We start from the raw sequence: 14,804 nt of genomic DNA, 5'->3' as shown, positions 1-14,804 counted from the left end.
CCACGTGGAGTTTGCCGAAAGGCCCCTACTCTCTGGTCTGATGAAACCAAGATTCTTTGGCCTGAACGTCATGCGTCACATCTGGAGGAAAGCTGACACCATCCCTACGTTGAAGCATGGTGGTGGCAGCATCATGCTGTGGGGATGTTTTTCAGCGGCAGGTACTTGGAGACTAGTCAGAATCGAGGGAAAGATGAACAGAGCAAAGTACAGAGAGATCCTTCATGAAAATCTGCTCCAGAATGCTCAGGACCTCAGACTGGGGAAAAGGTTCACCTTCAAAACAGGACAACGACTACACACAACCAAGACAACACAGGAGTGGCTTCCAGACAAGTTTCTGAATGTCCTTGAGTGGCCGAGGCAGAGCCCAGACTTGAACATCTCTGGAAAGACCTGAAAATAGCTGCAAGGCTCCCCATCCAACCTGACAGAGCTTGAGAGCATCTGCATAGAAGAATGGGAGAAACTCCCCAAATAAAGGTGTGCCAAGCTTGTAGCATTATACCCAAGAAGACTCAAGGCTGTAATCACTGCCAAAGTTGCTTCAACAAAGTACTGGGTAAAGAGTCTGAATACTTATGAAAAACCGAAATATCACATTTCTAAAAACAAGTTTGATTTGTCATTATGGGGTATTGTGTGTATATTGTTTTATTTAACTAGGCAAGTCAGTTAAGAACAAATTTTATTCTACACCGTCCAAACCCTCCCTTAACCTGGACGACACTGGTCCAATTGTGTGCCGCCCTGGTCCAATTGTGTGCCGCCCTATGGGACTCCCGATTACGGCCGGTTGTGATACAGCCCGGGATCAAACCAGGGCCTGAACTGATGCCTATTGCACTGAGATGCAGTGCCTTAGACCACTGCGCCACTCAGGAGCATTGACTGAAAAGCAATTGAATCCATTTTAGAATAAATCTGTAACGTAACAAAATGTAGACTACTTTCAGAATACACTGTATGTGCATTATGTGGTGCTTTGCGACATACAATGTCCAAAAGTTATCTAGTAAAACACACAAGCAATCACAGTAATAATACTGTAAAAGGAAAACGTCCATCTCCCGCTCACATGCTTCTATCTGTATGAATATTTTGGTCTCTGTCAACATTCCCAGAATATATATTGGCCTCTGACAGAAACCCATCCGGTTCAACAGTGACACTGACACCACTAGCTTCTGGTGTATTTTTGTCTTGCCTCAGGGCTGATATGCAGGCACAGCCCTTATAAGACACTTATAAGTGACAGGAAGTAGTGAGACCTTGTGTAACTGTTTGTCTCCCTCGAATGGGCAAGGGAGAGATTATGCAAAAAAACTCACATGAAAAAGGTAGAAGATTAACATATCTGCTGTAACAATGGGAATAAGGCCCTTATAGAAAAAAATCCTTTGGCCATTGAGAGGGCTCAGGATTAAAGTCAAATTGGCAGGAAATACTGTACATCCAGTAAGAGCCAGGTTCTGCTCCCAGGAAATCTTGACCTGGAATACAATCATATAATTTGAGATGGTTTGATTCCAACCGCTGTGTCTTTGTGAGACGCAGAGTATGTGAACGGATGATCTCTACATGTGTATGTGACAGTATAACTTTTGTCCGTCCCCTCGCCACTCGAACCAGGGACCCTCTGCACACATCAACAACTGCCTCCCACGAAGCATCGTTAACCATGGAACCACAAAAGCCGCAGCCCTTGCAGAACAAGGGTAACAACTACTTCAAGGCCTCAGAGCGAGTGACGTCACAGATTGAAACGCTATTAGCGCGCACCACCGCTAACTAGCTAGCCATTTCACATCGGTTACATGTAGTTCCCACCGTGAAGCATGGAGGATGGTGTGGGGGGTGCTGTGCAGGGGACACTGTTGGTGATTTATTTAGAAATCAATGCACACTTAACCAGCATGACTACCACAGCATTCTGCAGCGATACGCCATCCCATCTTGTTTGCGCTTAGTGGGACTATCATTTATATTTCAAAAGGACAATGACCCAAAACACCTCCAGGCTGTGTAAGGGCTATTTTACCAAAGAGACTGATGGAATGCTGCATCAGATGACCTGGCCTCAACCCAATTGAGATGGTTTGGGATGAGTTGGACCGAAGAGTGAAGGAAAAGCAGCCAACAAGCGCTCAGTATATGTCGGAGGAAACACCGTTCAACTGGGTTCAACTGGGGTCAGCGTGCAGGCACCCGGCCCGCCATAAGGAGTCATTAGGGCCCGATGAGCCAATTAAAGCCCCCCTTTCCTAACCAATTGTGCGCTGTCCTATGGGACTCCCGGCCACGGCCAGTTGTGGCTTAACTCTAACGTGTTAGCCACCTAGCTAACGGGTTAGCCACCTAGCTAACGGGTTAGCCACCTAGCTAACGGGTTAGCCACCTAGCTAACGGGTTAGCCACCTAGCTAACGGGTTAGCCACCTAGATAGAATTCATAACATCTCGTTTTGCAAATTCGTAACATAGAATAGGAATTGTAATTCGTAATGTGATTACATCCACAAATTAATACATGCCATATGCTAAATGGAGTGTCTCAAATGTATTTACAGAAAAATACAAAATTATCTGAGACCAGGTTGTCAGAGATGTTACTCAGATCAAATTGATGACAGTAGGCTATTTCAATAGTTAAGTGTCTCAAATAATCATACATGCACCATAGAAAACACTTGATTTTGCAGTAACAGTGCAGGGCCCCATATGCACACATCACCCGTTGTAAAATATGAAACATTATCTTTTTAAACTAGGACTGTGCAGTGGTGGAAAAGTACTCAATTGTCGTTGAGTAAAAGTAAAGATGCCTTAATAGAAAATGACTTAAGTAAAAGTGAGTCACCCAGTAAAATACTAAATTATCATACTTGAGTAAAAGTTCAAGTAAATGCTTTACATCATTTCTTATATTCAGCAAACCATACAACACGATTTTTGTGTTTTTAATTTTGTTTGTACGGACAGACATGGGCACACTCCAACACTCATACATAATTTACAAACTCCGTATTTGTGTTAATGGAGTCGGCCAGAGCAGAAGCAGTAGGGATGACAATGCGTTATCTTGATAAGTGCGTGAATTGGACCATATTGCTGTCCTGCCTGAGCATTTGAAAAGTAACGAGTACTTTTGGGTGCCAGGAAAAATGTATGGGAGTAAAAAGTACACATTTTCATTAGGAATCCGGTGGAGTAAAAGTAACAGTTGTCACAAATATAAAAGTACAGATGCCGCAAAAAACAATTTCAGTAAAAAGGTTTTGCATTAATACTTAATTAAGTACTTTACACCACTGGGACTGTGTAACCAAACACTATTTATACAGTATTCAGAATCCGATAGCATCGCCCAATAAATGTATAAATATTTCAGTTGCACGCTTTGAACAGAAATAATACGAGCTAAAGTTGAATAGAAAACACAGGCAATGCATGTTTAAAGTGTTGAATATTCACCTGAATAGTCGGTCAGTCGTACACTCACGCTCAAATGAGAAATAGACTGTCATTCACTGACATATGTGTGTCAATTGAAACGAACTTCAAAATGACAGACAGCTGTCCTAATCAAACACGCCTTGTTTTGTCCAGAATAAACAACGTTTCCACCGAGCAATAAACTTCAAGGTATCCAACTTCTATCTCTGTCAGTTGACTACTGAAAATGTTATGAAGTTGTAGCCGACAAACCGGAGCCGGATAAAGCCTGACAAAGTCTTTAGAGGAGGTGCTACGGAGTTTTGACGTCCAATGAGAAGCTGAGCGATAACCTTGGAGCGTAAATTTGCTGCCAAACGAATCCTCGGATCAACTGTGAGCAACTTTCTCCCTGTAAGTAGACATCTAAAAACATTTTGGTACCTAAATGCATTTGAGAATAAATGGAGGAATAGTTAATGCATTATGTTGTCTAGCATAATAAAGAAGTTGCACAATTTGTCGTGACCGTCTTGACAGTGGGTAACATGTGACATGCCCCAAATAGTTAACTCCAAAGAGTCAATGTCAATAGACAGGATAGACATAATAAGAACGCACTCACACACACGCGCGCCCTTCTCCACATTGCAGGGTATTTTATTGCCCTGAGACAGCTATGCTTTTGGACGACTTCAGTTACAGAGAGCGAGCAAACCCTCCACACACTGACATAACAAATTAGGGCTTCGGAATGACAAACCAGCCTCATAGTAAAGTGAACCTAGATGATCAAGGAGCTAACATTTATAACCTGCCACAATAGCCTATGATAAGTACATCTCCAGGATGTATCACAACCGGCAGTGATTAGGAGTCCCATAGGGCGGCGCACAGCCCAGCGTCGTCCGGGTTTTTGCCGGTGTAGGCCGTATTTGTAAATAAGAATTTGTTTTTAACTGACTTGCCTTGTTTTATTTTTTATTTTATTTAACATCCCAAGACAGGGCCTAAGGGGCATCTGTGAGTGTTTAAGAGTGAGTTATCCCATACATTTGGAAAACAGGCCCTATGAAAACATATTGTAAAAATACTATTTTCTATGATAATTTGATTGTGCAAAAAAAAAAAAACGTTTTTGTTGAATTTTCAAACGGAATCCGAGACTGATCATATGCCTTTGACTCGATGTGTGGAAACATAGGATTAGCTGTCCATCTACAGGACAAAAGGTGCTATTGCAAATCCATAACAATTTGCACAGCACAGCCAACATGGTTAACTTCTCTCTCTGCCAGTGGCGGCTGGTGGGAGGAACTATAGGAGGATGGGCTCATTGTAATGGCTGGAACAGAGTTCATGGAACGGAGTCAAGCATGTGGTGTCTATATCTTTGATGTGTTTGACACGGTTCCATTTACTCTGTTTCAACCATTACAATGAGCTCATTCTCCTATAGCTCCTCCCACCAGCCTCCACTGCTCTATGCGTTATATGCTACAAATATTATTATTATAAAAAATATATTTTATTTTTATTATTATAAAATGTCAAATTACAAATGAATAACAAAAAAACATAGGACATCACCTTACGTATTTTTCTCTGAAGAAACATAAAATAACATTATGAATGTATTATTATGTATTATATTTCTTATCCAGCAGGGGGCAACCTGCTAACATAAATTGTGCATCTATCTTGACATGTTCTTCAAAACACAAATGATATTTCATTCATTGAGTAAGTCCTGAAAGTATTGCTTTGTATATAGAAACAGATCCACAGATGATGCTATCTCTATTGCACTCAATACTGCCCTTTCCAACTTGGAAAAAAGGAACACCTACGTGAGAATGCTACATTGACTACAGCTCAGCGTTCAACACCATAGAGCCCTCAAAGCTCATCACTGAGCTAAGGACCCTGGGACTGAACACCTCCCTCTGCAACTGGATCCTGGACTTCCTGATGGTCTGCCCCCAGGTGGTAAGGGTAGGTAACAACACATCTGCCACGCAGATCTTCAACACATGGGCACCTGAGGGGTGCGTGCTCAATCCCCTCCTATAATAATAATAATAATAATATGCCATTTAGCAGACGCTTTTATCCAAAGCGACTTACAGTCATGTGTGCATACATTCTACGTATGGGTGGTCCCGGGAATCAAACCCACTACCCTGGCGTTACAAGCGCCATGCTCTACCAACTGAGCTATACCCCCTGTTCACCCATGACTGTATTCTATACTATCTATTGCATCTTAGCCTATGCTGCTCTGACATTACTCATCCACATATTTATATATTCTCATTCCATACCTTTACTTAGATTGTGTGTATTAGGCATTTGATGTGAAATTGTTAGATATTGCTTGTTAGATATTGCTGCACAGAATTAGAATGAGATATTGCTGTCAGAATTAGAAGCATAAGTGTTTTGCTACACTCGCAATGACATCTGCTAAACACATGTATGTGACCAATAAAATTTGATTTGACTCTATGCCCAGGCACGACTTCAACACCATCATTAAGTTTGCTGACGACACAACAGTGGTAGGCCTGATCCCAGACAACAAGGAGACAACCTATAGGGAGGAGGTCAGAGACCTGGCCATGTGGTACCAGGATAACAACCTCTCCCTCAACATGATCAAGACAAAGAAGATGATTGTGGACTACAGGAAAAGGAGGACAGAGTACGCCCCTATTCTCATCGACGGGGCCTGGTATGGCAGTGATGCCCCCCATCCCCTCTTTTACGCTGCTGCTAGTTTCTGGTTATTATCTAGGCATAGTCACTTTAACTCTACCTACATGTACATATTACCTCAATTACCTCGACTAACCTGTGCCTCTGCACATTGACTCGGTACTGGTACCCCCTGTATATAGCCTCCCTACTATTATTTTACTGCTGCTCTTTAATTATTATTATTATTTTTTTTTTTACTTTTCTATTTTTTACTAAACACTTATTTTTCTTAAAACTACATTGTTGCATAAGAGCTTGTAAGTAAGCTTTTCACTGTAAGGTCTACTATACCTGTTGTATTTGGTGCATGTGACAAATACAATTAGATTTGATTTGAAGAGAGTATATTTCCTTCTTTGTCAAATAAATCAAGCACAAATATATTTCTTTCAAATCACTTAGGAAAGAACAAATACTTGGTTTTTACAACAATATCTTTGTTGTTCCACAGAAGTGCCTGGCTATTCTCGTTTGTGTTTTGATGGGTAATCTCTACCTGCACATTCATCTTCTGCCAATCTACCATTCCAGTGTTTAATTGCTATATTGTAATTACTTCGCCACCATGGCCTATTTATTTCATTTGCACTCACTGTATATAGACTTTGTTTTCTTTTGTTCTACTGTATTATTGACTGTATGTTTTGTTTATTCCATGTGTAACTCTGTGTTGTTGTATGTGTCGAATTGCTATGCTTTATCTTGGCCAGGTCGCAGTTGCAAATAAGAACTTGTTCTCAACTAGCCTACCTGGTTAACAACACCATAGACTACACTATGCACAACCAAATACTCTTTTAAGAGTCATTGACATTGCATTAAGAGTATTATTCTATTTACTTAGCTATGTTAACTGCAGTTATTCAATTCCCAGTTTCTCTCTCTTTGAGTCCTACTTCTCAGGTGAGGGTACTGTTTAGGTAAGGGTGTGACGTCTGTACAAAAACAAAACGGGCTATTTTAAATAATCCATATTGAAAAAGTGGAGAACAATTAGACACCCTATAACCCACACCTACACACTCATGTATCAATCTGATTGATGAACTGACTGTGTTGTGCAGTAAGCAGACTTGACTGTATAACTGTGGCTCTGTACACCTTCAAAGAATAGGCAAGAGGGCAACCATGGAGAATAATAAGACACTTTATTATCTCTATAACTACGCTATAATGTTTGTCCTCGTGTGTCCGTTCATGTTTTTCAGCAAAGAGTACTCTGCAGCCACTTAGTGTGGTGTATTCACACCACACTGATTCCTGTTGAACATTTTCTCAATAACGGTCTCTCTCTCTCCTTCACTTCATCCCTCTTCTCCCTAAATCCTTTAGTTTCATATCAGCTGTGTCGGGGAACCCCTCCCGCATCAGAGCTGGCTACATAGAGGGCACTTGGTCAGGTCAACAGGAAGTATTATTAAAGAGATGCTTCACATTGGGATTACTGCATCTATCTGTATTTCAGAGTTAATGATCGAAGGTCAGTTTTGCATTTCACCTCCTGATGCTTATGATTACACCTCTCGCCACCTCTTTCTTCCTCTGTTTTTATAGTGCACAACAGATGTGCTTTGAAGTACAGATTGAACTTGTATTTATAGTATTATATTTATGCATGTATTTATAACACTTGATAATGAACTTCTTTCAATAAAGCGTTTCATATTCTCTACTAGTTGAAATTAAGTCTCATTTGATGAAATACTACACCTATCCTGTGTTTATCAGATCAATGCAGATGAAGGGAATTGGATATTAAGATGAACTGGTTTTAGAGTATTAACATGATGCATAGGAAGTGTAGTGTACTGTTTAAAAACATATTCTGTATATATGAATTACAAATCAGTCTTTTAACTAGTTAAATCCTGTTTCTAGTCTATTAGTTACAATGTGTAACCATTGATTGGTAATACATACATTCAGACGGTGTCATTCAAAGACTGGAATTTGATACGACTGAAAAATGATCTAAAAGACATTCATACCTGAACTGCACCTTTAATTGCCAAGGTAGAGTACATGATCAATGAATATATGAAATGTACAGGCTACCAATCTCATGCTTGGTATTAACTACATGTATATATGACTAGCATCCTTGGCACAAAGTTATATTCTACTCAATCCATAGGCTTCATTAATGTCATTTAGACGGTTTTGAAGTTGATACAACTGGTTAATGATAGCTGAGGTTCATAGCTAGGTTCTGAACTAATATGTATACCAAATGTTTGGGTCAAATCACCGATATGCTAGATACAGTTGAAGTCGGAAGTTTACATACACCTAAGCCAAATACATTTAAACTCAGTTTTTCACAATTCCTGACATTTAATTCTAGTAAACATTTCCTGTTTTAGGTCAGTTAGGATCACCACTTTATTTTAAGAATGTGAAATGTCAGAATAATAGTAGAGTGATTTATTTCAGTTTTTATTTCTTTCATCACATTCACAGTGGGTCAAAGTTTGCATACACTCAATTAGTATTTGGTAGCGTTGCCTTTAAATTGTTTAACTTGGGTCAAACGTTTCAGGTAGCCTTCCACAAGCTTCCCACAAAGTGGGTGAATTTTGGCCCATTTCTCCTGACAGAGCTGGTGTAACGGAGTCAGGTTTGTAGGACTCCTTGCTCGCACACAATTTCAGTTCTGCCCACAACCTTTCTATAGGATTGAGGTCAGGGCTTTGTGATGGCCACTCCAATATCTTGACTTTGCTGTCCTTAAGCCACAGATTTGGAAGTATGCTTGGGGTCATTATCCATTTGGAAGACCCATTTGTGACCAAGCTTTAACTTCCTGACTGATGTCTAAAGATGTTGCTTCAATATATCCACATTTTCCCTCGTGATGCCATCTATTTTGTGAAGTTCATCAGTCCCTCCTGCAGGAAAGCACCCCGACAACATGATGCTGCCACCCCCGTGCTTCACGGTTGGGATGGTGTTCTTCGGCTTGCAAGCTTCCCCCTTTTTCCTCCAAACATAACAATAGTCATTATGGCCAAACGGTTCCTTTTTTGTTTCATCAGACCAGAGGACATTTCTCCAAAAAGTACGATCTTTGTTCCCATGTGCAGTTGCAAACCGTAGTCTGGCTTTTTTTATGGCGTTTTGGAGCAGTGGCTTCTTCCTTGCTAAGCGGCCTTTCAGTTTATGTCAATATAGGCCTTGTTTGACTGTGGATATAGTGACTTTTGTACCTGTTTCCTCCAGCATCTTCACAGGAATCTTTACTGTTGTTCTGCGATTGATTAGCAATTTTCGCACCAAAGTACGTTAATCTCTAGGAGACAGAACGCATCTCCTTCCTGAGCGGTATGACGGCTGCGTGGTCCCATGGTGTTTATACTTGCGTACTATTGTTTGTACACATAAACGTGGTACCTTCAGGTATTTGGAAATTGCTCCCAAGGATGAACCAGACTTGTGGAGGTCGACAATTTTCTTTCTGAGGTCTTGGCTGATTTCTTTGGATTTTCCCATGATGTCAAGCAAAGAGGCAATGAGTTTGAAGGTAGGCCTTGAAATACATCCACAGGTACACAATTGACTCAAATGATGTCAATTAGGCTATCAGAAGCTTCTAAAGCCATTACATAATTTTCTGTGATTTTCCAAGCTGTTTAAAGGCACAGTCAACTTAGTGTATGTAAAGTTCTAACCCACTGGAACTGTGATACAGTGAAGTATAATAAATAATCTGTCTGGAAACAACTGTTGGCTAGCCAAAACTATAGTTTGTTAACAAGAAATTTGTGTAGTGATTGCAAAACAAGTTTTAATGACTACAACCTAAGTGTATGTAAACTTCCGTCTTCAACTGGAGCTAGCTACACATCCATAGGCATATAGGTATTTTTATAATCCATTGCACTATAAGCAAGAACACAAACTCAGAAAAAAAAACGGCCATTTTTTCAGGACCCTGTCTTTCAAAAAGAATTAGTAAAAATCCAAATAACTTCCTAGATCTTATTTGTAAAGGGTTTAAACACTGTTTCCCATGCTTGTTCAATGAACCATATGCAATTAATGAACATGCACCTGTGGAACGGTCGTTAAGTTAGGGGGAGTGATGAGTCTCACAACTCAATCGCTGGTTGAAAACTGTTTTCTGCCCCTCACAAAAGATAGAATTTGTAGATAATTGGCCCTCTTTCTGAGCCTCACCCACAAACAGGACCAAGCCTGACCTGCTGAGGAGTGACGGACTCCATCCAAGCTGGAGGGGTGCTCTCATCTTATCTAACAACATAGACAGGGCTCTAACTCCTCTTGCTCCACAATGAAATAGGGTGCAGGCCAGGCAGCAGGCTGTTAGCCAGCCTGCCAGCATAGTGGAGTCTGCCACTGGCACAGTCAGTGTAGTCAGCTCAGCTATCCCCATTGAGACCGTGTCTGTGCCTCGACCTAGGTTGGGCAAAACTAAACATGGCGGTGTTCGCCTTAGCAATCTCTCTAGGATAAAGACCACCTCCATTCCTGTCATTATTGAAAGAGATCATAATACCTCACATCTCAAAATAGGGCTACTTAATGTTAGATCCCTTACTTCAAAGGCAATTATAGTCAATGAACTAATCACTGATCATAATCTTGATGTGATTGGCCTGACTGAAACATGGCTTAAGCCTGATGAATTTACTGTGTTAAATGGGGCCTCACCTTCTGGCTACACTAGTGACCATATCCCCTGTGCATCCCGCAAAGGCGGAGGTGTTGCTAACATTTACGATAGCAAATTTCAATTTACAAAAAAAATATATGTTTTCGTCTTTTGAGCTAATAATTAGTCATGAAATCTATGCAGCCTACTCAATCACTTTTTATAGCTACTGTTTACAGGCCTCCTGGGCCATATACAGCGTTCCTCATTGAGTTCCCAGAATTCCTATCGGACCTTGTAGTCATAGCAGATAATATTCTAATCTTTGGTGACTTTAATATTCACATGGAAAAGTCCACAGACCCACTCCAAAAGGCTTTCGGAGCCAACATCGACTCAGTGGGTTTTGTCTCTGGACCTACTCACTGTCACAGTCATACTCTGGACCTAGTTTTGTCCCATAGAATAAATGTTGTGGATCTTAATGTTTTTCCTCATAATCCTGGACTATCGGACCACCATTTTATTACGTTTGCAATTGCAACAAATAATCTGCTCAGACCCCAACCAAGGAACATAAAAAGTCGTGCTATAAATTCACAGACAACACAAAGATTCCTTGATGTCCTTCCCTCTGTCTACCCAAGGACGTCAGAGGACAAAAATCAGTTAACCACGCAACTGAGGAACTCAATTTAACCTTGCGCAATACCCTAGATGCAGTTGCACTCCTAAAAACTAAAAACATTTCTCATAAGAAACTAGCTCCCTGGTATACAGAAAATACCCGAGCTCTGAAGCAAGCTTCCAGAAAATTGGAACGAAAATGGCGCCACAGCAAACTGGAAGTCTTCCGACTAGCTTGGAAAGACAGTACCGTGCAGTACCGAAGAGCCATTACTGCTGCTCGATCATCCTATTTTGCCAACTTAATTGAGGAAAATAAGAACAATCTGAAATTCCTTTTTGATACTGTCTCAAAGCTAACTAAAAAGCAGCATTCCCCAAAAGAGCATGGCTTTCACTTCAGCAGTAATAAATTCATGAACTTCTTTGAGGAAAAGATCATGATTATTAGAAAGCAAATTACAGACTCCTCTTTAAATCTGCGTATTCCTTCAAAGCTCAGTTGTCCTGAGTCTGCACAACTCTGCCAGGACCTAGGATCAAGAGAGACACTCAAGTGTTCTAGTACTATATCTCTTGACACAATGATGAAAATAATCATGGCCTCTAAAACTTCAAGCTGCATACTGGACCCTATTCCAACTAAACTACTGAAAGAGCTGCTTCCTGTGCTTGGCCCTCCTATGTTGAACATAATAAGCGGCTCTCTATCCACCGGATTTGTACCAAACTCACTAAAAGTGGCAGTAATAAAGCCTATATTGAATCTTCCATTTCTCTCATTTTTTTTAGAAAAGGCTGTTGCGCAGCAACTCACTGCCTTCCTGAAGACAAACAATGTATACAAAATGCTTCAGTCTGGTTTTAGACCCCATCAGAGCACTGAGACTGCACTTGTGAAGGTGGTAAATTACCTTTTAATGGCATCAGACCGAGGCTCTGCATCTGTCCTTGTGCTCCTAGACCTTAGTGCTGCTTTTGATACCATCGATCACCACATTCTTTTGGAGAAATTGGAAACCCAAATTGGTCTGCACAGACAAGTTCTGGCCTGGTTTAGATCTTATCTATCGGAAAGATATCAGTTTGTCTCTGTGAATGGTTTGTCCTCTGATAAATCAACTGTAAATTTCAGTGTTCCTCAAGGTTCCATTTAAGGACCACTATTGTTTTCGCTATATATTTTACCTCTTGGGGATGTCATTTGAAAACATAATGTTAACTTTCACTGCTATGCGGATGACACACAGCTGTACATTTCAATGAAACATGGTGAAGCCCCAAAATTTCCCTCGCTAGAAGCCTGTGTTTCAGACAAGGAAGTGGATGGCTGCAAACGTTGTACTTTTAAACTCGGACAAAACAGAGATGACTGTTCTAGGTCCCAAGAAACAGACATCTTCTGTTGAATCTGACAGTTAATCTTAATGGTTGTACAGTCGTCTCAAATAAAACTGTGAAGGACCTCGGCGTTACTCTGGACCCTGATCTCTCTTTGACGAACATATCAAGACTGTTTCAAGGACAGCTTTTTTCCATCTACGTAACATGGAAAAAATCAGTAACTTTCTGTCCAAAAATGATGCAGAAAAATTAATCCATGCTTTTGTTACTTCTAGGTTAGAATACTGCAATGCTCTACTTTCCGGCTACCTGGATAAACCACTAAATAAACTTCAGTTAGTGCTAAATCCGACTGCTAGAATCCTGACTAGAACCAACAAATTTGATCATATTACTCCAGTGCTAGCCTCCCTACACTGGCTTCCGGTCAAGGCAAGGGCTGATTTCAAGGTTTTACTGCTCACCTACAAAGCATTACATGGGCTTGCTCCTACCTATCTCTCTGATTTGGTCCTGCCGTACATACCTACACGTACGATATGTCACAAGACGCAGGCCTCCTAATTGTCCCTAGAATTTCTAAGCAAACAGCTGGAGGCAGGGCTTTCTCCTATAGAGCTCCATTTTTATGGAATGATCTGCCTACCCATGTGAGAGACGCAAACTCGGTCTCAACATTTAAGTCTTTACTGAAGACTCATCTCTTCAGTGGGTCATATGATTGAGTGTAGTCTGGCCCAGGAGTGTGAAGGTAGACGGAAAGGCTCTGGAGCAACGAACCGCCCTTGCTGTCTCTGCCTGGTCGGTTCCCCTCTTTCCACTGGGATTCTCTGCCTCTAACCCTATTACAGGGGCTGAGTCACTGGCTTACTGGTGCTCTTTCATGCCGTCCCTAGGAGGGGTGCGTCACTTGAGTGAGTTGAGTCACTGATGTGATCTTCCTGTCTGAGTTGGCGGCACCCCCTGGGTTGTGCCATCCTTGTGGGCTATACTCGGCCTTGTCTCATGATGGTAAGTTGGTGTAGTTGAAGATATCCCTCTAGTGGTGTGGGGGCTATGCTTGGGCAAAGTGGGTGGGGTTATATCCTTCCTGTTTGGCCCTGTCTGGAGGTATCATCAGCATACCAGCATACCACCCTGCATACCACTGCTGGCTTGCTTCTGAAGCTAAGCATGTTAGTTCCTGGATGGGAGACCAGATGCTGCTGGAAGTGGTGTTGGAGGGCCAGTAGGAGGCACTCTTTCCTCTGGTCTAAAACATATCCCAATGCCCCAGGGCAGTGATTGGGGACACTACCCTGTGTAGTGTGCCGACTTTCAGATGGGACGTTAAAAGGGTGTCCTGACTCTCTGCGGTCATTAAAGATCCCATGGCACTTATTGTAAGAGAAGGGGTGTTAACCCCGGTGTCCTGGCTAAATTCACAATCTGCCCCTCAAACCATCACGGTCACCTAATAATCCCCAGTTTACAATTGGCTCATTAATCCCCCTCCTCTCCCCTGTAACTATTCCCCAGGTCGTTGCTGCAAATGAGACTGTGTTCTCAGTTAACTTACCTGGTAAAATAAATGATAAATAAATAAATCATTGGATGGGGCCACAGTGTCTCCTGACCCCTCCTGTCTCAGCCTTCAGTATTTATGCTGCAGTAGTTTATGTGTCGGGGGGCTAGGGTCAGTTTGTTATATCTGGAGTACTTCTCCTGTCTTATCCGGTGTCCTGTGTGAATGTAAGTATGCTCTCTCTAATTCTCTCTTTCTTTCTTTCTCTCTCTCTCTCGGAGGACCTGAGCCCTAGGACCATGCCTCAGGATTACCTCGCTTTATGACTCCTTGCTGTCCCCAGTCCACCTGGCCTTGCTGCTGCTCCAGGTTAAACTGTTCTGCCTGTGATTATTATTATTTGACCATGCTGGTCATTTATGAACATTTGAACATCTTGGCCATGTTCTGTTATAATCTCCACCCGGCACAGCTGGGTACAGAAGAGGACTGGCTCACCCCACATAGCCTGGTTCCTCTCTAG

General features: G+C 41.6%; 1 protein-coding gene and 1 long non-coding RNA gene across 15 annotated transcripts in view; one reads left to right on the top strand and one right to left on the bottom strand.

The window, feature by feature from the left end:
• Positions 1-3,682, bottom strand: part of LOC118401019 (F-actin-monooxygenase mical2b-like) — a 90,829-nt gene extending 87,147 nt beyond the window's left edge. For 4 of the 14 annotated variants that reach the window (XM_035798138.2, XM_035798139.2, XM_035798142.2 and 1 more), the window contains exon 1: positions 3,474-3,682. The gene's annotated coding sequence lies outside the window, so the exon portion shown is untranslated. The remainder of the gene's footprint in view (positions 1-3,473) is intronic. The other 10 variants (XM_035798144.2, XM_035798143.2, XM_052474767.1 and 7 more) reach the window with 6 other exon arrangements.
• A 105-nt stretch (positions 3,683-3,787) lies between these two features.
• On the top strand, positions 3,788-6,181 carry LOC127910584 (uncharacterized). Its single transcript, XR_008075355.1, has 3 exons — positions 3,788-3,848; positions 5,275-5,429; positions 5,950-6,181. It is a non-coding gene; the product is annotated as an uncharacterized LOC127910584 (long non-coding RNA).
• The last annotated feature ends 8,623 nt before the right edge of the window (positions 6,182-14,804 follow it).

The sequence above is a fragment of the Oncorhynchus keta genome, chromosome 22 (assembly GCF_023373465.1).
Source record: "Oncorhynchus keta strain PuntledgeMale-10-30-2019 chromosome 22, Oket_V2, whole genome shotgun sequence".
Lineage (NCBI taxonomy): Eukaryota > Metazoa > Chordata > Actinopteri > Salmoniformes > Salmonidae > Oncorhynchus > Oncorhynchus keta.
This window is presented reverse-complemented; position numbering and strand designations above follow the sequence as displayed.